The sequence below is a fragment of the Theobroma cacao genome, chromosome 7 (genome assembly GCF_000208745.1).
Source record: "Theobroma cacao cultivar B97-61/B2 chromosome 7, Criollo_cocoa_genome_V2, whole genome shotgun sequence".
Lineage (NCBI taxonomy): Eukaryota > Viridiplantae > Streptophyta > Magnoliopsida > Malvales > Malvaceae > Theobroma > Theobroma cacao.
Genome location: NC_030856.1, coordinates 9,600,073 through 9,623,475, shown reverse-complemented (window position 1 = coordinate 9,623,475; position 23,403 = coordinate 9,600,073). Strand labels below are relative to the sequence as shown.

At 33.0% G+C, this 23,403-nt stretch overlaps 1 long non-coding RNA gene across 2 annotated transcripts; it reads right to left on the bottom strand.

Annotated features, from left to right (window-relative positions):
- Positions 257 to 1,674, bottom strand: LOC108662937. Of its 2 annotated transcripts, none has more exons than XR_001928818.1 (3): positions 1,633 to 1,674; positions 872 to 954; positions 257 to 507 (listed from the first exon to the last, which is right to left on the bottom strand). It is a non-coding gene; the product is annotated as an uncharacterized LOC108662937 (long non-coding RNA). The 2 variants fall into 2 exon arrangements; XR_001928817.1 differs by having other exon boundaries at positions 257 to 497.

Here is a 23,403-nt window from a genome sequence, read left to right as displayed (position 1 = left end):
CCTCGATGAAATCAGCTATCTACAGCCTATTCTGAGCCTGAAATGGGTGGAAAGGAGGGTGGTGAGATTATATAATCCCAGTGAGTAAATAAACATCATCCAAAATATCTAAAGTCGAGTAAATGGAGACGATTAAAATATTCCATCTCAATATTTATTTCATAACATAAATATTCATTTCATTTAAATAATCAACATGGCTTATGAGTATCTTAAAAGCTTGGCTCCTGCCAAAATCATTCTCGAGAATATCTTGGCCGAGGCATTTAACCGAGTCTGCCAAGGCTCTTAAAAATTTCGTATACACGTAAACATATTTTTAGTTTGAAAAAGACAGTCGTTCGTTGGCGTTAGCAGAGTTCATCATCACGAGGTGGTTCGGCGTGACGTGAAATCTAACCATACCTCAGGAGATACCCTACGCGCCTCTCTGACCGAGGTACGTATATAATCGGATTTCGTGCCCCTCTAATAGGCTGGTCCACAAAACTCGCCCACTGCAGCAAGCTAAACCCATCATACAATAAAATTTGCAATAGCATGACATGGTAATTATTTTATTTTACAGCCTCTCAAGGCAAATCAACAGTTCATACATTTTCAACACATTTACCAATTCAGCCATTCATGCCAATATTGCCATAAGCCAATCAATTAGAACCATAATTTCACAATACATCAAATGGTCTCCAATTACTCTATTTTCAAAGCCATCATTCAATTTCAAAACAATTTATAAAATCATTTCATTAAAACACATTTTGTTTATAAAACCTGAAAAATTAACCATTTAAACTCATTTTCCATAAAATTCACAAAATCGAATAAAAAGACCACTTTAGATAATTAAAATGATGATAAGGTTACTCACTATTTCGGGAGTCGAATTTTTAGAGTACTTCGACTATCGATCCTCGGGTACAATTTCTTTGCCTATATCGGAGTACTCACTACCTAGACATAATGCACAATCAAGTAATTTACCACATTGGTGCTAAACCATTATAAAACTATATGGATGCATGAAATGGAATGCAAATTGTTCGGATTATCGTCTAAACACGATGTTCTACACAAATTCAATTGTGTACCTAAATAAAACGGTATTGGCCTAATTTGATCTATCACTCGATTAATTAGCCAATATGTCCAATTCAACTCCAATTAACTCCATGTTTCTTCCAATTCTCCAAACCATCAAACACAAGTCAAATAGCATAAAATTTAGCAAAATCATCTTCACATTTTCTCTTGGGAATTTCGGCCATGGTGGGTGCATCAACACTATGATTTTTCCTACTTGATTTTCTCACCATAATTCATCATTTCTTAACCAATTCACTTGAAATAAAATCAAATCCACCATCCACACTTTACATGGAAAATTAGGCCAATGATGGGTGATGGGTGATGGGAGAACATGAATTTTTCTTGCTTGATTTTCATGCTACACATCACCAATCAACTTAAAACACTAAAATACATTGAAATCTAACCAAATCAAGCATCAAAACCTCCCTCTAAGTGTTCGGCCAGCAAGGGATTCATCATGCAATCATGTGATTCAACCATGGAAAATGCAAAAAAATGTATGGGAAAGGTAGATCACAAGTCAAAATCAAGAAATTTTACCTTTGATTGCTTGATTACTTAAAATCCACCAATTTTCTCTTGAATTTTTGCTCTAGGGTTTTTGTTCTTTCTTTTCTTCCTTTGTTCTTGGTTTGGCCGGCCATATGAAGAGAAATGGGCAGATTTTGTGCTAATTATAAGGAAAATAATAAAGAAATAAAAGCTTGACACTTGTCACCTTACCATTGGTCCATTTTTAAATTCTTAACTATTAAGCTTTCTTTCTCCACCACATAAAATCTTTCAATTATCCATAATAATATTGGGTAAAATTCATGTGCTGGACAAGTGTTGGGTGGTGTAAAATTACAATTTTGCCCTTGGGGTGGCAAAATGACTATTTTACCCCTATGCTCGAAAAATGTCAAAATTAAAATTCTTCAGTTCTCAAACTCAAATTATACTCCAAATGATCAATCTTAGTCAAAAATTTCATCCAACACTCATATCTTAACCTCGAGTGGCAAAATGACCATTTTACCCCTAAGTCATGAAAATTTCAATTTGACTCCAAATCGGTCCTCGAACTCCGAATCACCATTTTAAGTCATTCTGGAGTTTTAAAATTTTTAATTTCATATTAAAATCTCTATTTGGACTAGTTCGAGGCTTAATTCAACTTAATTGCACCACTAGGTACACTACCAACTTTTGATAATTTTTCGGGACTTTTCAAGTATGCAAGCATTCTGTCAATCACATGAATGACATGGCTAATATTTATAAAGTTGGGCTTGACATATGAAAAATAGTTAGGCTAGAGAAAACTGACTAGGTAAGTGTAACCTTACCCTCTATTAAGAGAAACTTTCTTTTCCACCTTGTCAACTTGGCTTAAAATCTTCCTACCACCAGCCTCGATCCATATGCTTAATGAGTTAGCTTTTACCCTGAAAAAAAGATCCAAATAGGTGGTAGGAAATTCCCCTACTTTGCATTGTATTCTGTTGGCCCATCACTTAAGTATGGGCATTTCAATTCCTGCCCTAAACAAATTGCTCTTTTGGAAGTTAATTTTTAGCTTAGAGATTTCTTAGAAACATCTTAAGACCCTCTTGACACACTGAAGGTACCGGAGCTTTGGTTTACAGAACACTGTGGTATCATCAGCAAAATGTAAATGGGAGACCACTAACCCTCTAAACCCTATCTCTATACCTCTGCACTCCTCTAACTATACTACCTTACTTATTAACACACTGGAAACCTCTGCCACATAGCTAAAAATTGTCTAGTTGGGGAGCCATTGACCAAGATCGACACCTCTACTGTGGTCACACAACTCTTAACCCAGCTTGTCCATCTCTCACCAAACCTTATCTTGTTGAGAATAAAGTCTAGAAAACCCCAATCAATAGTATCATAAGCTTTTTCAAAGTCAACCTTTAAGAACAAATGCCCATCCTTGTTCTTGCCCATTAGATTAATAACCTCATTAGCTACCAAAAGCATAATTTATCAATTGTCTTCCTTTAATGAAAGCAAATTGTTGGTTCCCCATAACCTCCCCCACTTTCTTTTTTAGCCTATTAGTTAGCACATTGGCCACAATCTTGTAAATGCTACCTACCCACTAAGCTAATAGGATGAAATTCCCTAATGCTTTCTAGGCTTTGACATTTTAGGATCAAAATAACAAATGTGGCATTGGCTCTCTCATCAAAATGCCCAGTCTTATAAAACTCCTACATAAAGTGCAATATTTCCATTTTAGTGTCCCTTATTGCTTTTTGGAGAAATTAAGATTAAAATCATTTGATTTTGGGGTTTTTTTCCAATCACATGAATCAATTGCCTCATAAATTTCCTTCTTTGAAAAACGTATCTCTAAATTTGCCACTTTGTTTTTTATTTGCTTTAGGTCCTCAACAGTCCGATCTAAAATTTTAATTTTGCTAAAAGAGTTCCTTCTACACCAAACTAAAGCCACAATATGGAAAAATCTCATGTGCTTGTCCCCTTTGAAGAAAAACTTCACACTTGACTTCCCAATACCAAGATCTCTATTTATCTTACATAGTTCTTTCTCAATTCCCTAATTCATATGTAACCCAAGAGCTAGTTCAATAAAAAAACGTTTAAAAAGATTCTAGTCAAATTATTTTTCTTTATTCTAAATACCATTTTAGATGTTAAATCACTCATTTTAATGGATGTTTTTGGCATTTGTTGTCCAATTAGCTTAATTGAATCAGTTTACGGTTTATATGTCTTTTTAGATTTAAATTTAATATGATTTAATTTTCAAAAAATAAATTACATAAAATTATTAACCTAAATGGCGACTTCAAATTCAATCACTAAGACCACTAAGAGAAAGTAAAACCAATTATGCATTAAGTTGAGTAATCTTTTATATACACATGAAAAGTTGTTTTTCCTTCCAAATTAATCAATAATTTGAGAACCCACCAACATTCATAAACTTACCAACAATTTAAAGTGTAATTAGAATTTTTTTTTAGTGAAAAAACTTTTCTGCTTATGATTTTGCTATATATATTTTAAATGCCTCATTCCCTTAGTTTTCCTGTGTTTAAAGGAAGGGTTATGATGATAATAGCGAAGAAGTAACAAGATTGCTCAATCAAGTTTTTTTGGTTAAAATGGTAGTGGTGGAAGTCTAGTCTAGAGGTTAACTTGAGTTTGGAGGGGATAAAAACTTAATGGAATGCCTTATATACTTGGCTACCTAGCAAAACTAGTTTTGTTTGTGAATTTGGTTCTTAGTAGAACATAACTTGGTGTTTTCGAAGGCAATAATTGATTGGAAACTTGAGGTTTAGAAAATTTTTGTGCATCTTCTAATTTCAGTTGTATATTGTCACTATTTCTATCTTTCTATCAGTGATGGATAAGTTGGTTAAGGTCACTAATTTCAATGGCAATACGTCTATAGGACCATTTCCAGAACAAGTGGAAAAATCTCAAAATCTTCCATATGTCATTGAAGATATGGTTTATGGCATAGATATATATGCCCCACCAATAGTTGAATTCTTCTTCTAGAAGCTATATACTATTTATTCATCTTTTTATTTCTTGGAATTTTGGACTCTATGGCTTGGTTGTTTGCATACCAAATGGGTTTATCTCTGGCAATTTAGATCCTTTATTCTAGTCTTAGAGCTCTATATTTTTTCGTTTTAAAAGTTTGCCTTGGAGCTCCTTGAATATACTAATAGTCCTAGAAGTCAACATGATATTTGGTTATTATCTACTGGTTCATTTAGTTAGAAAGGAAGAAAGAGAAACTTGAGTGGAAATATCCTTGACCTCAACCTCAATTGGTGACTTAATTCTTGTAAGATTAGAATGGCAGATTAAACCCAAAAATCCTCCAAATGTGATCAGTAATTTTGACTTCTTACTTAGTTGTCATAAAATTGGGATTGTATTGTGATTTCGATTTGTGAATGTAATTCTGGTAAAGGAAATAATGTCATTTTTATTAAAGGTACGTAGGAAGATTAGTTGTATGGTGCCATTTTATTAAGCCCTGAGTATTGGAAATTAATATTTTCCCTAAGCTTTCTCTAGTTATCATACTGTGAACACTCTTCCATCAACTTTGAGCAAAATTCTATTCTCTACGATTCAGCACTCGGCACTTAAAAGCAAAAATGTGATGCCTATTGCCTACGTTTATGGCGAAGACTAATACAGAGTATAGTCAAGTAATTGAAATTTATCCATCCATCAATTGTGCCAATGTAAATCATACCGTGTATTCAAAAGTCATAACTTCGACTTTTTTTCTTATAATAAACAGCTAACAGAAAACTTTGGATGACTTTTTATTATATAAATCTACATTCTTTTATTATACTCCCTCACTAAACTCATTTACTAGTAAAATTTTTCTTTTCTTGTTATTCTTGAAGGAAAGATGAATATCCTGGTAATGCTTTTTTAGTTTTTCATCAGCTTTTAGTTTTTAATTTTGCTCTCCCAAGTTACCTTTTCATCAGTGTCTTTCTTTTCTTCTCTACATTTGTGCCCATTTGATCAGGACCTTGCCTTGCTCCAATTTAATAACATGATTTCCTTAAACAATTATTCTTTTCAGGGTCCTATGAATATTCTGTCTTGAGAGAAAGGTACTAATTGTTGTTTATGGGATGAAGTTGTGTGCGATAATGTAATAGCTAATGTGGCCACAAAACTATAGCTATCTAGAAAAGGTTTTTAGATGCCCATTGGAGACTAAATCCTCGAGTAGTAGAGATAAAGCTGTCCAACAGAGTGTTTAGAGGCCCCCTTAAAAAAGGCTCTTAAGGTTAATGTTGATGGAGCTGCTAAAGCTAACTTACACTTGGCAGCAATTGGGGGGTGCTTAAAGATGAATTAAGAGCTATCAAGATGATGTTCTCCAATGCGGTGAGCGATGGTGATGCCAATAGGGCGGAGCTATTTGCCATTAAAAAGGTCTTTAAGCTTTTCGGTGCTTCTAAGTGGGTTGGCTCCCGAGCACTCATGATCGAGAGTGATTTTAACAATGCTATTCTTTGGACTTCGGAACCTAAAAAAGCACCACGAAAGCTTAAGAGAGAATCACGTAGCTTAGAGAGTTTCAAAAGAGTAGTAGGGGTGTGGAGTATTTCTAAGATTTTTAGAGAAGACAATAGAACGACAGATGAACTAGCTAAGTCAGGACTACACAGACACACAAAGTATCTAGTGGTTTTTGATTAGGAAGGGGATTGCGTTGGTGGGCTTAACCTAGACCAAAATCTAATAGGGATAGGGATCTTGCTTTTTCTAACTTCTTTTCTTTGATTTTTATAGGTATCTCTCCACAACGCATGTTTTAAAAAATGAACCACCAAGTAGTGGTAACGTATCTTTGTTCTTACTGGTCATTGCTTTTTCTTGAAAAGTAAGAAAAAGAATGGAAAGAGTAAATAAATAAATAAAGAGAGAAAAAAAAAAGCGTGAGAGAAAAGAAGTGAGACAAATGACGCCATAAGAAATGGTAGAAAAAAAGGTAAGAAAAAGAAAAAAAAAAGAGCGAAGAAGTAGTGGAAAAAAAAAAGAGGGTGGAAAGGAAGGTCAACAAGTGTGCTAATCTTTTCTCATTCAACAGGGATTTGTCCTTTCACTCTAAGGTGTGAATGTATGTTGAATTGTGCTTTTTTGGTTTAACGAAAGAGGTAGAAGGAAATGAGGGATCTATTTTATTCTATCCCTTTCTTATGTTTCTCAACTTAAGTTTTGGGATGGGTTGCGAGTTAAAAGGATAGCCTCGTGGGATGGGTTATGGAGATTTTGTCTTGCCTTTCTTTAGGTGTTGGAGTATAAAAGGCCATCTTAGAGACTACGTCTTAAGGGAGTTTGTTGTCTATTATGATAGGTGTACGAGGTACTATTGATTGGTAAATTTCGAGAATTTCATCTCCATTTGAGAAAAAAGAGAAAAAAGATAAAGGAAAAGAAAAAAAAAGAGAAAAATAATAATAAAAGAATAAACATTTTAAAAAATAACCCTAAAAAATAAGATGTTTTCAAAAATAGCTCACTTTATAATTTTAACTGCTTTTAGCCAAGTATGACAAAATTACTCTTAATGAAACCTCTTCATATTCAAGTACAGATGATGTTACACGCCATGTCGAAAAAATATTGTTATACATCATGTATAAAAACACATTACACGCCATTATTAAAAAAATTGTTACATGCCATGTTGAAAAAAAATATTATTGTTACATGCCATGTACAAAAACATGTTACAAGCTATGTTGAAAAAAAAAATGTTGTTGTTACATACTATGTTGAAAACATATTCTTGTTACACGCCATGTTCAAAAAATTTTTGTTACACTTTAATGCCTAAAATGTTATTGTTACTTGCAAATCCAAACTTAAAAACCTCTCAACCCTCTTCATTTCTTTTGTTTTTTTGACAATTTGGCACCAATTAAAGTGTTTCTAACATGTTTTCATAAATCAAAACACAATTTTCCTTATTTAAAACACTTGTTTCAGTTAAAAATTGAAAAAAATTCTCTTTGAAACCTTAGGTTTATAAATTTTAAATTCTTAAATTTATTGGTGTCTATGCCTCGAATTGATCTAATAAAAGTCATTTCAAACATTTGTGATCATTTCTACTATTTTAGTTTCATTTAAAACACCTAAAAATCAAATTCCCCAAATGACCACCCACCTCAAGCGCATGAAAACCATCGCTTGACGTTGTGAAAGCTCAAAAGAGAGAAATTAAGATCACAGTAGACGGATGCTAAAGAGAAAAATAGATAAAATTAAAAAGAGCTGGATGGTGAGAGAGAAAAATCGTAAACATAGATGGATATGAGGAAATTTTGATAAATGATTTAATTTATTTAAAATGGTTTCAAGGGTTTTTTTGTCTAGTCATGGATAAATATGGCTAAAAACAGTTAATTTTATTTTGGGTGTTATTTTTGATATCAAGTTATCAAGATGGCCATTTCTCACAATTTTCTCATAAAAGAATATATATATATATATGTAATAACAATAAAAGAAGAAAAAAAATAAAAAAAAAGGAAAAAGCGTTTTGAGTTAAATTTGTATGTTTCAAGTGTTTTTGTTCTATTGGAGCATCAGTAGAATTTTGTCTTGTCTTATTCATATTGTTTCTGATAGGGAAAGTTAATATATGAATAGGTCTTGAGTCTTGTTTCTAGCCTTTGGGAGAGATGCTAGAGTTTTTTTTCTTTCCTTTATCACCTCTCTGATTAGGCTGTTTGGTTGCCGGACAATAAGGTTTCTCTTTTTCTTGTTTTGTTTTTCTTCAGTGGTGATCTTGACTATTCTCAACTTAGCTCCCTTTCAGGAGTAGGGCTTTTGATGAGAATGAACAAGGAAAGGTTTCTCATGTCTCAAGGAGAACTGCTTATGCTCTATCTGCAGAGTCTCAAGTTTGTGTTTGACGTGTTTTTTTTGCTTTTTTGTCTCTTCTTGAAAAACACTCACTATGGGGTAGGACTTAAGAGTTTTTGTCATTGTAAAAGTAAAAAAGTAAAAAAAAAAGTAAGAAAAAAAAAGAGCATTCAATATTGCACATACTTCCACTTTTTTACAACGACTGTAAGGGTCTCTTATGTACTCTTTTTTAGAGCTGAAATTTAAAAGGTCTTAACGGTTGTTAAGGAGATCTATTAGTTAAGGATTTTAGAGGTAGGAGCCTTCCCTTTATCGAAAAAGTTTTCCTTAAGAAGGTTTACATGCCCTTGCGAATTTTGATAGTTTGTGCTTTTGTCCTTCTTTGAGATTGATGGACCGTTCATGACTTTTGGAGTCTGTTTAGGCCATTTTCAATGGTCTATGTCCCCTTAAAAGTGTTATTGGTGCTTTCAAGAGGTCTCCCTTCTTGACTCATCACTGGTCTTGCAAGGACGTTCTTTGTCACCTCTCCTCCAAATGATCATTGTCTGTTTCAGTGTTAGGTCAACCAAGTCCCCATCACCCCTTCTGTTACTGTGCTGGAACTAAGGATAATGATATGACAGCTAGGGGACCCTTTGCCACTTTTGAGTTTGTCTTTTTGGATTTCATTCCCCATGTTTGTGTTGTGTTCTTTAAGTGGTTTTGGTTTTTTATTTCCATAGGTGATACTTCTTTTTGCCTTGTCGTTTATTTTACAAGGAAGGTTCCATTTGCAAAGGGTTAACACTTTCATTAAGGATGTATGGCGTGAGAACAAATGTAGGATGGTGCAGATGATCAAGGATGAAGGATCTCTCTTAGTGGTATGGCGCTCCTAGGCCTTTTCCTCCTTTGGTAAAGTTGGATAGAGGGTGTTGCTTTCAAGAGAGATTTTTAGCTATAGTGATTTTTTGCCATTTGCATACGGGTGTTTGTCGATTGGGTTTGGCAATTTGGAGGAACTCATCAACCTCTTTTGCATTGTGTCCTATAATTAGCTGATAACTTTTGAGTATCACTCATCTTCATGTTTTATCGAGTCAATGAAATTCTACTGTTGTAAGTTGATACTAAGACAACTTTTGTTTAGGTTTTTAATTCTCCAAAGAGTTACGCTGCTGCCATTAAGATGCAATTGCATAGTTTCCAACTAGACAAGGTAACTCATATTCCATTAAGAGTCTTTAGTCAATAAAGGACTTCATACTTCAAATGGCAAGTTTAATGGCTGGATTAATAAAATACCATCTTTAAAAAAAATGTAACAGTTAATGTGATTGGCCTAGATCTTAGCATTTTCGAGCTTTGTGGCACAATCAATTCCGACAGCAATTTTTTCGTCTTTTTCACATTCAAAGGCTTAATTTAGCATACAATTCCTTTCAAATGTCTCCAATTCCTTCAGCATTCTCACGATTAGCTAGTTTAACCCATCTTATAGCTTCTCTGGATCCTTCCCACATGAAATATCTCATTTGTCCAAACTTGTTTTACTTGATCTCACTTTCAATTATGGTGTGTACTTCAATGCAACTCCTATGGAAAGGTTGGTTCGAAACTTAACCAGCTTGAGGGAAGCATTTCTCAATGGAGTAAGCATGTCTAATGTTGCACTTCATTCTCTGTCGAATTTCTCTTCTACTTTGGTGTCTCTCAATCTTAAAACATGTCAATTTTAAAGTCTAATTGGACTAGTCCTCTCAAGTTCTTAGGAGTTATAAAAACAAGATTCTTAGGAGAATTACCAAACTCAATTGAAGGTTTGGAGTCTTTAGAACATTTGGATCTTCAAGGAAATTTCACAGGAGAATTACCTAACTCAATTGGCAATATGGTGTCCTTAAAATGGTTAACTCTCGCAAGTTATTTCACAGGATCTATTCTACAGCTAATTTGAAACTTTATATAGATCACTCAGATGGACCTTTCTTACAACAATTTCAAAGGTGAGCTCTCATTTTCACTTGGAAAACTTGAACATTTCATAAATTTAGATCTTGAATGTAACAACTTTACTGATCAAATTTCAAATGCATTTGCTAATCTCACCAAGCTAAGTAGCATACAACTTCAACATAATAATTTCAACGGTCAGTTGTCATCTTCCTTATTCAACTTAACAAAACCTTGCTTATCTAGACTTGTCATATAATCAACTTAAAGGTCCTACTCCATCCAATATAAATAGTCATTTAAGTTTGATTACACTAGAATATCTTATAATTTAATCAACAGTAAAGTGTCATCTTCACTTTTTATGTTGTCTTTGTTACAATCCTTAGACCTCGGTGACAACTAGCTCAATGCTCATATTGATGAATTTCAATTCAACTCATCACAATTGGCTGAAATTAATCTAAGTAACAACAAGCTTTATGGGTCATTCCCAAGCTCATTTTTTCAACTTCAAAACTTAAGTTGTCTTAGTCTTTTATCAAATAATATATTTTATATTTAATAGTTCATCACAACTCATCACCAAATGCTTTCAAACTCAAGTATCTTTTCGATACCGATCTATCACAAAATAGTTTGACATTGAGTCCAAGAGGCCATGATTTGAGTTATACCTTCCTTTGTTTGCACCCTTAGAGTTATCTTTCTCCAACATTAGGGAATTTTTAATTTTTTTAAAAGACTCAACATAGATAGAAAAATTAAATCTTTACAATAACAAAACAGAAGCCCATATTCAAGAATGGTTTTAGGGCATAGGAAAGTATTCATTGACATATCTGTTAACAGACATGATGAAGAATAAGTCCCGAATATTAAACAAAGCAAAATATGCAAATTCATGAAGAAAGAAAATAAAGTGCAGAAGTTGAACATTAAAGAAGGAATACAACACATCACTTCGGTCAAGGAAAAGATAAGGCAAAAACGTAGCATTTCATATAGAAGAAGAAACACCAAAGCATTGTCGTTTCAAGAAACCTTTCTTTATAGCTTATTTTAGATGTTAGTTAAGTTAGTTGATCTATAATTAATTAGTTTTAGCTTTATTTTTCCTTTGATTAGTTAGAATTAGTTATACATATAAAACCCTTTTTCTTGTACCTTCAATTAGTTAATGAGAATGTTCTGACATTCCTTCAATTCTTTACGCCACTTTTCTCCATTTTTTGACATGGTATCAAAACAGGTACGATTGCTGCTAGGATCCGTTTTGGGAAGTTTTCAATGATTGCATTTCTTCATTGTTCCTCCTAGTTACATCATTGATATTTCCTTATCTCATTTTCTTTAAGTTTTACTTGTAAGTTGTTTTCTTGCCCTCAGATTTCTTTCATCATTTGTTGTACTAAGTCTAAACTAATGATTGAGTCTCCTAAATCAATTACTTCGAGACAATAAATGTCTCAAGCTGTATTTAAGTCAAGACAGCAACTACCCCAATAGCAGATCCACAATCACCATATTATCTGCATCATATAGATAACACAAGTTCTGTGATAATCAATCCCAAGTTAACTACAAATAATTATATAGCTTGAAGTAAGTCATTTTTGTTGGCCTTATTTATCAAGAACAAGTTAGGTTTTATAAATGGAAGTATACCAAAACCACCAATGACAAATCCCTTATATCCCTCTTGGGCTTAAATCAACAATTTGATAATTGCTTGGTTATTGGATTCTATTTCACAACCTATAGTTTCCACCATATTTTATATCGATTCAGGTGTTGAGATTTAGAATGCCCTAAAACAAACTTTTGCCCAACCAGATAATACAAGGGTATGCAATCTTCAGTACACACTAGACAGTGTTATACAAAGAAATAGATCTATTGACTCTTATTTCATAGAACTAAAAGGTATCTGGGAAGAGCTAAAAAGCTTTTGACTACTACTAGATTGCATATGTGGAAACTGCAATGTAGAATGCTTTAAGAGATATACTGAGTAGTATTACAAAGATATGGTGTTTAGAGTTTTAAACAGGCTAAATGAATCATTCTCAGCAGTAAGGTCACAAATTATTCTGATAAATCCTATTCCTACCTTAGATAAAGTATACAGTCTTGTATTGAAAGAAGAGTCCCAAAGGAATCTCATGACTTAATCTTAAACTGTGCTTAAGTCATCAGCCATGGCATTAGTAATTAAAGGAAAAAAAAGAAAAGAGATTTAGTATGCAATCATTATGGAAAGAAAGGTCACACAAAGCATAAAAGCTATAGGTCAATTGGTTTTCTTGATGACTTCAAGTTTACAAAAAGGAAACAAAATTACAAAAAAGGCAAGGCTATGGTTAATAATGTTTCTACTGTGAATGATGTTCAACTAAAGGAAACACTATCAGACTAGGATGAGGAGTTGATAGGTACTAGCAACATGTCTCGGATACCCATCATCAAGCAGCAAGTGAACAAGTTGATCAAACATTTAAATGAGAATGGCATTAACTGCAATGATGGTAAGAATACTTTTTCTAACAATCAACAAACAAAGCATTTTCTAGTTAACTTAGCCTTTGCAAGTATCATATCTAACCATCCTTGTTTTAATACATAAAATAATATGTCTTGTAAGTTCAAGCATGTTAGTAGTCTCATAATAAAATAAGATAGCTAGATTATGGACTCTTGTGCAACAGATATCTTCTCTTATTCTTTGAGTAAATTCATTTCAGCTAAATCAATTAAAGATTGTTTTGTATAATTGCCAAATGATGGAAGGGCTACTGTTTCTCATATAAGAATAGTTAGATTGACTCCTCACTTAACTCTTGAAAGTGCCTTGTGTGTTCCTAAGTTTAAATTTAATCTTGTCTTAGTAGGTGAGTTAACTAAGTCAAGGAAAACATATGTTCTCTTCACTAACACACATTGTGTTATTCAAGACATTCCCACTTGGACAGTGATTGGGGTTACGAGGGTATCCTCTGGCTTGTATCTAATGCAGGATAGAAAAGATGATCAACACCTTTCACAATTCTGTTTTGAAAATATGTAAAGATTCTTGTCATTCTTTTTGTTAATTCTTCTAAGCCAAGAAACAAGGATTTTGATCTTTGGCATTTTACACTAGGGCATACACCTTTGGAAAGAATTAATGTAATACATCAAACTTTTCCAGATGTTAAATGCACAAATAATTTATTATGTGAGGTTTACCCTTTGGCAAAACAAAAGAAACTTCCTTTTCATATTCATGTTCAAAGTTTAAAAACTCTTTTTGAATTAGTTCTTTTTCCTATCCAAGATAAGTGTTCATGACATTGACACATCCTCTTAAAGGGGAGTGTTAGCATACATGATGAAAAATAAGTCCAGAAGATTAGACAAAGCAAAATATGCAGATTCATGAAGAAAGAAAGTAAAGTGCAAAGAATAAAACGCATCACTTCAGTCAAAAAAGAGATAAGGTAGAAACGCAACGTTTCATTTAAAAGAAGAAACACCAAATAATAGTCGTTTCAAGCAACCATTTTTTATATCTTATTTTAAATGTTAGTTAAGTTAATTGATATGCGATTAATTAGCTTTAGCTTTACTTTTCCTTTGATTAGTTAGAATTAGCTATACATGCTAAACCTTTTTCTTATACTCTTAATTGGTTAATAAGAATGATTTAACATTCTCTTAATTCTCTACACCGTTTTTCTCCATTTTCTGACAATATATGAACTTATCAAGCCACTTTTGGAAAGTTTCAAACAATATCCATGGCACATGTTGGTTATATTTGACCTCCATTCCATCAAGGATCAATTCCAACTTTCTTACATTCCACAAAAGTTGAAAGGAGAGCTTCCTCCTTCAATTTGCCATATGAGATCTATTGAAATTCTTGACTTGTCTAACAACAACTTGAATGGCACAATTCCAAAGTGTTTAGCAAACTTGAATAATTTACTGACTGTTTTAGATCTGCGAATAAACAACTTTAATGGAACAATCCCTGGAAAGTTTTCTAAATGTAGAAACTTAATGATTCTTGGCTTAAACAAGAACCAATTAGGAGGATCATTGCTGAATTCTCTACTCCATTGTAAAGAGTTGGAAATTCTTGATCTTGAAAACAACAAAATTATTGGTGTGTTTCCCCACTAGTTAGGAACTCTTCCAAAGCTGAAAGTTCTTGTTTTACGATCTAACAAGTTCTAAAGTCTCATTGTCAATTCCCAAACCAATTTTCCATTTCCTATGTTATGAATCATGGACATCTCTCAAAATAAAACAGGCTCATTGCCTGTGAGATTTTTCAAGAATTTCAAAGCCATGTCGAGTGCAGATAAGATTGAAAGCCGATTGGATTACATAGGAAACAACCCATACTATCAAGATAACATGATGGTTACGATGAAAGGGAGAAATATGGAACTAGTGAAAATCCTTGCAACCTTCACCTCCATTAATTTTTCAAAAAATAATTTTAGTGGAAAAATTCCCATAGCCATTGGATAGCTCAAGTCACTTAGATGTCTCAACTTTTCCCATAATAACCTTGTGGAAAGTATCCTGCCATCAATGGGATCTTTGAGAAACCTTGAATGGTTTCAATGAACTTACTAGGAAAATTCTTGAGAAATTATTGGATCTGACATCACTTGAAGTCTTAGACCTTTTGTACAACAAACTTGTAGGACAAATACTAAAGGGCAGACAATTCAAAACATTTCCAAATGATTCTTATGTAGGAAACTTGGGATTGTGCAAATTTCCATTATCAAAAAACTACAATAAAAATGAAAAAAAAAAACCAAGCACATTTGCGCGGAACTAAATGTTTCAGGTTCAAAAATTAGATTCGGGTGGAAAGTCGTATTATTAGGGTTATAAAACACGAGAAAGCGTAGATAAAGTAGGTAAAGGATTTTTTTGTATTCAACTTACAAATGAACTACATCTTATACATGTATTTATATCATGCTAATGATAGGATGATAAAGTTTATCAGTAGATGCTAAAATTTATCAACACTTACGTTTAATCATGATAAGAGAATAAATCTTATCTACACTTGAATTTAATCTTGATAACACAGTGATCAGATAGCTAGTGATGAAATATTCAAGTTGCATCTATCTATTGATGGCGTTTATACTTAATATGCCCCCACAAGATGGTGGAGCCATCAGTAACACACATCATGGTTCTTAGCAAAAGAAATTTTTGCTTTGGAAGTGGCTTTGTTAAAGCATCTGCTAATTGGTCATGTGTTGGAATGTAAAAGACTTTGAGAGTTCCGGCATTGACATGTTGTCTAACAAAGTGATAATTTAGTGCAAGATGCTTCATTCTAGAATGAAAGACTGGATTGGCACTAAGATAGGTAGCACCTATATTGTCATAGTGAAGTGTGGGAGCTTGTAGTGAGGATATCTTGAGTTCTGACAAAAGATTTCGCAACCATACCAATTCTGCTATTGTGTTAGCTATAGTTCGCTATTCTGCTTCAGTTAAGGAGCGTGCAACAGTTCTTTGTGTAAACGATTTCCACGAAATGGGATTGCCTCCAAGATAAATGATGTAGGCAGATACAGAACTTCTATCATTCAAATCTCTTGCCCAATCAACATCACTAAATGTAGAAAGTTGTAATGAGGAAGATTTTTTTAGAAATAAGCCATCATGTAAAGTTCCTTTTAAATATCTCAAAATTCTCTTCAAACTGGTCCAATGAAGTTGACTTAGACAATGCATGAATTGAGACAATTTATTGAGAGAAAAAGCAATATCTGGCCTGGTTATGGATAAATATTGGAGAGATCTAATTAGTTTCTTGTATGCTGTGGAGTCAGCAACTCCGGAGTAATCATCAAGCTGAAGCGTGTTGTTTGTTACCATTGCTGTGGAGACTATTTTAGCATCAATCATGGTAAACTTGCCCAAAACTTCTCTAATATATTTTTGGTGAGAAAGAAAGATGCCGTTGGATGTGCAAATTACCTCAACACCAAGAAAAAAATTCAAATTGTTAAGCTCTTTTAAAGAGAACCGTTCTGCTAGCTGTTGAAGGAATTGTTGCAGAGTTGTGGGATTATTCCCTATGACTAAAGATCATCCACATAAACTAGAAAGTAGATTAGAATGGAATCTTTGAGGAAAATAAACAAAAAAGCATCCAAGATAGAATTTTGGAAGCCATAAGATATTAAGAATGAACTGAGTTCTTTATACCAAGCTCTTGTGCCTATTTTAGGCCATAGATAGCTTTCTGGAGCTTGCACACACGGAGAGGCTTATCATTATGAACAAAGCCAGGAAGTTGAGCCATGGATACTTCCTAAGTGAATGTCCGTTGAAGGAAAGCATTGTTAGCATCTAATTGTTTGATAAACCAACCTTTTGTTAGTGCAATGCATAAGATAGTTCTGCTTGTGGTTCACTTAATGACAGGATTGAATGTGTCTTTGTAGTCAATACCAGGCCTTTGATGGAATCTTTTTGCAACTAGCCTTGCTTTGTATTTGTCCATGGAACCATCAGACTTTCATTTAATCTGAAAAATCCATTTGCACCCTACAATGTTCTTGTTTAATGAAAAAGGTACAAGATTCCAAGATTTATTTTTCTCTAGAGCATTGAATTCGTCTTTCATGGCAGCCCTCCAATGTGGGTCACTCAAAGCTTGTTTCACACTGGTGGGTTCAGTGGGTAATGGCAACAGATGTTTGGTGGAAAGATAGGCCTTTTTTGGTTTGAAGATATTGTTTTGGGACCTTATGACCATGGGATGTATTCTATGAGCAAGTCTAGAGGGAAGAGAGATAAATGGTGAAGTATGTGTAGGAAGGTTAGAGGCATTACCTGATAAAAAATATGAACAGTTGTGAGGGAGTCATTTTGTTAAATTGATTCTAAGCATGCCAGATTCTCTGTGCTACTAGGCAATGTGGAAAGTGCCATAAGTGAGAAGAATGCTGGTTGTAATTTTACAACTATTGGTTTGGTTCTGTGTTCAACAATCTTGGAAGTTGGTTTGCTGATGGAAGCAAATGGAAATGAAGATTCATGGAAAACATGTCGAGAAATAAAAATTTTATGAGTTTCTAAATTATAACACTTGAATGCACTCTGGGTTGGTGAATAGACTAAGAAGACACATGGTTTAGATTTCAATTAGAGTTTATTCTGATTATAGGGCTTTGACCAAGGTAACATAGACATCCAAACACTTTTAACTTGTGATAATTATGAAAGGAGTTAAAAAGTACTTCAAAGGGACATCTAAGATAAAGGACAAGAGTAGGAAGCCTGTTAATCAGATAAATTGCTGTCTCAAATGCATGTGACCAAAATTTAAGGGCATTGAGGTAGAATGTAACAAGGTTAATCTCGTCTCTACAATATGTCAATGCCTTCTTTCATCTGTTCCACTATGTTGAGGTGTATGTGGTGGGGTGGTTAAATGTAGGTTCCATGTTGTTTTTAACAATTGAGACATTTTCTCGTATTCACCTCAATTGTCAGAGTAGATAGTCTTGATTTCAGTTCTAAACTACTTTCAATGAGCCTTTTAAAGAGGGGAAAAAGAGTGTAAACATCATATTTAAGCTTCATTGGAAATAACCATATGAACTTAGTGAAGTGATCAACGAACAATATTTAATAAGAAAATCCTTCAATAGATTCGATAAGTGCAGGACCCCAAACATCAGTGTACATGAGTTTAAGTGGTTTTGAGCTTTTAAGGCTAGAGATATGAAAAGGGAGTTTGTGACTTTTATTACAATGACAGGAATTACAGATTGACAATTGTTTGGAGGAATTAAGAGATAGTCCTAATGACTTTAACATGTAATTTAATATCCTACAAGAAGGATGTCCCAGTCTGTTATGCCAGGTGTCAAAAGAGGTTTTGGAACTTACCAGTGCTGTTGCAAATAACAAAGAAGGTGGCATGCTCATTGGAAGATGGTAAATGTCATCTTTATTCAAACCTTTCAGTAGAGGTGCCCCGTGCTTAAATCAGTTATCAGAAAATGCTAAGAAAAGAATTCAATAGAGACATGGTTAGTCTTGCAAGCTTTAGATACTGACATCAAGTTAGTATTCATGTTAGGAACATGTAAGACATTGGATAGATGAAGTGATTTGGTGTGTACTGGAATAAGGGTAGAGCCGGTGTGTTTAATATGCAAACCCGTGCCATTTCCCACAATGAGTTCATGTAGGCCACCATAATCAGCATATGGAGACAAGTTGTGCAAGTTAGAAGTGACATGATGGGAGGCTCCTAAGTTTGCAATCCAGCTTTGATCGATTGCTGGTTTAATGGAAGTCAAGTTGGCGATTGGTTCTTTGGTCGATCTTCTGCTATTGCGACATGTTTTTGCCGTGTGTCCTATTCTATCACAATACTGGCATATTGGTTTGGCATTTGATAATTCAAATGAATTAGATTTCCTCCGTTAGTATTGAACATTACATTTGTTGGAGTAATGGCCTTTGGTGTGACCTGCTCTCATAATGGAAGGATGCCTGACTTTCTTAATGTAATTAGCAGTGAAAGCTGGGATGGTAATTACATCATCCAGCTTGATTATTGTTTCGAAGTCAGTGAGCTTGTCATGTAGCTTTTCAAATGTGATTATCGATTCTCTAGCTCAAATGGCTGTTGAAATCTCTTTATATTCTACCCCAAGACCATTTAAGATGAAAATTACCAAATCATTTTCCACCATTAGTGCTTGTGCCATAGCAAGATCATCGGCTATGCTTTTCATGTGCTGCATATATTTTGTCGCTGATTTGTTATCTTGAGTGCAAAAACAGTAAGTTTCTTCTTGAGCGACATGATCCTAGACCTTGTTTTGCTTGTAACATTTGTGAGAGTTTCCGCCATACATCTTGGGATGTTTTGGCAATGGTTATCAGTGGAACAAATGATTCTGAACAGGATGCTACTATAGCATTGAGAATGAATTGATCTTGTCTATACCATAGTTGGTATGCAGGATTTAGTGTTAAAATGCTATTGGTGGTGATCACTGGGGCTGGACATGGTGTGGCTTTAGTCAAATATCCTACAAGATCATAACCTGCAATGAGGGAATTAAATTGTAGTTGCCAGGAGGGAAAATTATGGAGTTGAGTTTGAGTGGAAGTTAGGCTACAGCATTGATGGAGATGAGGGCAGTTGGGCTGTTTTGTTGTGTAAGGGAGGAGGTAGGGGTAGGGGTAGTTGTAGATTCAGTGGAGGCCACCATCAGAATTTAGCTGCTGTTAAGCTACGAAAGACTCTAATACCATATAAAACACGAAAAAGCTTAGATAAAATAGGCAAAGGATTTTTTTGTATTCAACTTATAAATGAACTACATCTTGTACATATATTTATAGCATGCTAATGACAGGATGATAAAGTTTACTAGTAGATGATAAAATTTATCAACACTTAAATTTAATCATGATAAGAGAATAAATCTTATCTACACTTGAATTTAATCTTGATAACATAACGATCAATTAGTTAGTAATGAAATCTTCAAGTTGCATCTATTTGGTGATCGTGTTTATCCTTAATAGGGGTATGGTTGCGGAGTGATATTTGGATTGATTATAGAGAATCTAGTTTTTTTCAACTGAGAAATCTCAATGGCTTCTGAGGTTGGTTGGAGGAGATCAAATTCGAAAGGTGAAAAGGTTGAAAAATGGTCATCAACGCCATAGAAGAAGCAATTAGTTGCAGATTAATGGTATGGTAAGATGTGTGCTAGCTGAAAGTGTTGTCATCCGAGATAAATACTCTGTTTCAAGTTTGTAATTTGTCTTTTCTTTCTTTTACCTTTTTCTCATTTTATAAGTGGTATAATCATTCTTACTTTTGCCAAGTGCCAAGAGATTAGCTATTATGGTCAAATTTGAAATGTATCCCTAAAGTAAAAATCTGTGTTACTTCAAAGTTTTTAGTGATTGTATTTTTAATAGTATTTTGTCTTATTGATGTCTCTTATTTGATTGATTTGTTATTCTTTTTGCATTTCAAAGTTTTTAGTTGTTGCTATTAAGAGATTCTTGACTTTTATAGTGTGGACATTTTGGAGGAGGATGTCACCCCACCCATTCCCCACAAGGCCAGAACCCAACAATGAAACAAAAGCCTACAAAATCCAAACCCACCCCAATTAAAACCAAGCTTGGAAACTGTCCAATTGTCACCCCCAAGCCAACAGCTTCCCAACTCAGCCCAAAAACAAATGCCAGCCCATCCTACATTTCCAACATGCAAACAACCCAGACCCCACACCACAAACCAATTGAGTTTGGAACTAAACTGTACATTATAAGCGGCTAAACCCAATAAACAAATCATTTGCCACCCATCATTTCTTTTGCTACCCGCTCAAACTTAAAGTTTATGAAACTATTTCAACAGTATAAATTCTTAATTGAATCAAATTAAAGTTTACATGCTGTAATGAAGCATTTACTCCATCATTATTAAGTAAAATGAATTAGGAATTCTTTTCAGCAAGTAATCTATTCTATTGAACCTATTACACTATTACTTCTTTCTTCGAAATCTAATTAATGGCAATAAATTGTAAAATGCACAACTCTTTACAAGAAAATATATACAAAATTTAAGTAATATATTTTTGAGGTGAAATCTATACCCCTTTCACCCAATATTATATTTTCTTTTTTTTTTCTTTTAATTTCTCCCTTTATTGTTCGAAAAAACATTGAATGAAAATTAATGAAGTTAAACTTGTTTAATGGCCTTAAACCTTAAAAAAGAAATTAAGGGTTTGTGATGGAAGTTTACTATTACTTTTAGGGCACATGCAATAAAATCACCATCATTGAATAAACAAAGGCATACAGTTTCAAAATCCTCCAAAAATGGCCCTTTATCAAATTCCAAATTTCAACCACTCATAGTTGTACTTCCATGAGGTGCTTGTCCTTTCGACCTTCAATGTCTCAAATGCTTCCAGACACAATCATGGCGTTAAAAGGGAAAAATGAAAAAGAAAAAGAAATGGAAATTGCCAAAAGAAAGTTAATGCTAAAAGAATAAAAGTTGGTCTTGTTTCCATGTCATTTTAAATACCTTTTGTTTCTTATGAACAAAGATGGGTGGATGAAGGAATCATGCAGTCACAAGCGTATGAAAATTTTCCTTGAAAAAGTTGAGTAAAAAAGGGACATTCTATTCAATTATACTCTCCTATTTAATTCAGAATGTGCATCACATGTCTCCACCTAATTTAACATATGATTATGATATAATAACTTTACCATAATTGTTCAGTAAAAATGGTGAGTGAATATAGCACTTTTATTCATAGATTCTGCTTTGTATAGTCTGAAGTTAATTTGAAAAAGGAGTAAGTACATTTGAAAAAGCAAAGGTACATCATATCAGTCGTAGGACCAAACATTTGACAAAATTACAATATTTTATGCTAGTGAACTTGATTAGAAAAACAAAGATAAAAATATTTTATTTTGAACTTCAAGTAAATAAATTTCAAATTTACCGTCCATTTGCTAATAAAAAAATAATCTACAAGAAAATTTAATAATTTTTTATTATTTAAATAACCTGTTGAAAATATTTTCAATTGTTTGGCGTATTCTATGAAAAATATTTTGTACAGTCATTGATGGAATTATTTAGATGTTAAGATGATAAATATGAGTTGATTACAAAACAATAATAGCATTTGATTTTTAGATCAAAATTCGGAATGAAAATGAAAATAGATAAAATCAATAATATTATTTCTCAAAACATTTAGCCACATATTGTTATGAAAGTAAGCTCTAATTTAAAAAAAAAAAATCCATCTCATCACTTTTTTACCATAACATAATAAAAATATCTATATTTATCAATTGTGTAAGACATCTAAAACTTATACTTATAAATGAGTGACGATCATTTAAATATTTTTTATTATGCTTATTAATAAGATTTATTCAATTTATAAATAAAAAATTTTAACTGTATTGAATAATTTTATTAAAATTTTTTAATTTTAATAGTATTGAATAATTTAAATATTTATATTTTAAGTTAAATTTTCAAATAAAAAAACTTAAAATTTTGTTAAGTTAAATATTATTATTTTAAATTTTTTAATATTTTAAGTTAAATATTAATATTCATCAAACCTATACTCTTAAACTTAGTATAAAATGTTTTACATATATAATAAATTTTTCATTTTCCAAACAAGTATAAGTTCTGAAAATATTTTTTGAAAAATATTTTACGTTAAAACAAATTGATCTTTATTTGTATCAATTTCTTTTCAAAGAAAAATTATATTAAATAGATTGGTCAATCTCTTATTTTAAGGTAAGATATGTTGTACCTACAAAGATCATGCATTCAAAATTAACACCAATAGAGAATCAAAAATAAATTCGAACATTATAAAATAATTTATATCAAGGCAAACAAACTTATCAATTGAGTTACTCTCTTATTGATTTTTGTATCAATTCTACTAAAAAGAGACTAATATTGATACATAGAGCTAGAGTTTTTCTTTTATTTTCAGCCAAACATGTAAAAAAAACAGTCAACATATTTGGTTAGGGGTATCAATTTTTTTCCCTATGCTTGAGTTTGATATGAGAAATGACCACTCTAAGAAAAAACCATTTCGAGAGAAGTCAATAACAATAGTTATTCCGCACCATGGGAACAAACCAAAATATTTCTTAGATAAAAGTACCCTTAATCATTTTGTAAAATTATTTCCTTATATATAACAAAATCCAACTCTAACATGTAAATGTCTTTCCTTTTCTTTCTCTCTCCCACATCAACCTCAATCCTCTCTCTTAATTTCCTCCATTGTTGTTGTCCTCCAACTGTTGTGGCAACACAACGCTCCATTGCACTAGCTACATCTCGTGTGATCGAGAGGCGAAAGAGGAAAG